Here is a 2386-nt window from a genome sequence, read left to right on the forward strand (position 1 = left end):
ACATTCTCTAAAGAGCAGAAGATATTCAGAAAAAAAGATACATCATTACTGCAACAAACAAAAGGAAAACACAGATATAGAAAACAAACTAATGGAGGAGGGACAAAATAGATGAATTAAATGGGTTAGGAGGGACAAATTATTGTGTATAAAAGAGATAAGTACAAGGATGTATTATATACATAGGGGATTTAGTTGATATTTTACAATAAATTAAAATGCAATGAAATCTTTAAAAATTGGAATATCTATGTTGCATATAATCCATATATAACATCAACTATACTTCACCTCAAAAAGCCTTTAAACATAGTAGTAATATTTCAACTAATAAACTGGAATAAACACTCATATATATGTTATATACATCATAAAATTTAGCAGTACATGATTCAGACAATAATGATATTTTTAAAGTTTTCATTATGAAAATAAGAGTTCTAACTCATAAACTGAACATTTAACTCTGCACTACCAACTTTCAAAATAGCAGCTAGTAAAACTACACTTCAATCTAATATAGTATCAGTAAAATATGGTAATTATAACATTTGCTGTTTCCCACAACTTACAGGGGAAAAAAAAAATCACCTTTAGACATTACTTAATAACATTCATAAAGCTGTAGAACTATCCTACAAGCAGATGGATAATTAACCTGGAAGGACTTACAAAGATATGCACATTTTATTAAGTACAAGAAGTGCTACTACTGTCCTTTACAAAGTCTAAGAAGAAAAGTAGTTAATCTAATTTGCATTTTAAAATATACTGCTTTAATAGAAAATATCCTTGGAAAATATTTATAAATAATGAGGTATTCAAGACATAACTTCCCATAGACATGATAAACAATACTCGTATTGAAGGTACAAGCAAATTTACAAATGAGAGCACTGCCCACAGTTCTCCTTCAAAAATTACTGTAAGACTAAAATCTTTTATTGCCACTGTGATGTTTAACTCAACCCTTCCAAAACAACAGAAAATGATAATAAATAAAATCCAAAGTATGGTGTCCTTAAAACATATGTGGAAAACCCAATAGACATTTTTGAAGTCTTAAACAAAAAAGAAAAAGATGGTGAAATCATTTCAAAGACATATTTTATTAAATAACATTTCTATTTTTCAAGTATTTATTTATTTGACTGCGCCGCGTATTAGCTGTGGCACATGGGATCTTTGTTGCATCATATAAGATCTTTTGCTGTTCATGGGATTCACTAGTTGTGGCACAAAGACTTGGTTGCTCCATGGCATGTTCCCATTGGGAACCTCAGTCTCCTGTTCCTTGACCAAACAGAACCAGTGTCCCTTGCATTGCAAGGTGGATTCTTAATCACTGGACCATTAAGGAAGTCCCAAGGACACTGTATAAAGTAAACAGAGCAATTAAAATTAATGTTTAAATTGGGGCTAAAAACAAATGAGACAAGAAGGAAAAAAAGAAAACTACACTTTTTATCTCTCATATACACACATACACATAAGAATGCCATAGTTTTAACACACACAGCAGACAAACATTCAGAAAGCAGCCCACTAATAAGGATACATAGTTGCCAAGCATAAACATATAGTTAATAAATTAAGCAGGATACAAAACTAACAAGCAAAAATCAGTTGAACCAAGCTGATAGCAATCAGAGGAGGACACTAGAAGGATCATGTATGTTAGCCTTGAGGAGTGTGCAATTATAGCAGAACATAAAAGCATTAATACACAGCAGAAAAAGCAATGTGTACTTCCTATGGAAATGGAAGTATAACAATATATAGGAATTGTTACCAATGCAACACAAACATATACACATGTAGCAGATCTTTCACTCACAAATATCACAAACACTGATTTTTTTAAATTCTTAAACTTAATAAACTTAACAGGTGGAGGTAGTGGTTTAGTTACTAAGTCATGTCCAACTCTTGCAACCCCAAGGGGTGTAGCCTGCCATGCTCCTCTGTCCATGGATACTCTCTATGAATACTGGAGTGGGTTGCCATTTCCCTCTCCAAATCAACTTAATAGGACATTCATCTTTTACTTCAAGAAAAACCATTTAATTCATCTGTGTTTAATTTTTTTAAACGTTTCATTATAGCAATAATGGTTTTATTTTATGTTATTGTTACACATGGAAATATTCATCTGTGCCAACTGAAAGATAGAAGCAATTTTGAGAAAGACTTTAGTGAGTGCCTGAATAAGTTTTTTGATGTATGTAATAAAAATGTTTTGGTTGTATTTTTGAAATATTAAGTAATAGGAATAAAAAAGTTTAACAAACAACAATGATGCTAATATACATGGCAATGATTCCACAATATATACTAATTATGTTGTATACGTTAAACTGCTACTGCTAAGTCACTTCAGTTCTGT

Source organism: Bison bison, unplaced genomic scaffold, assembly GCF_000754665.1.
Source record: "Bison bison bison isolate TAMUID 2011002044 unplaced genomic scaffold, Bison_UMD1.0 scf7180017854482, whole genome shotgun sequence".
NCBI classification, from domain to species: Eukaryota; Metazoa; Chordata; class Mammalia; order Artiodactyla; family Bovidae; genus Bison; species Bison bison.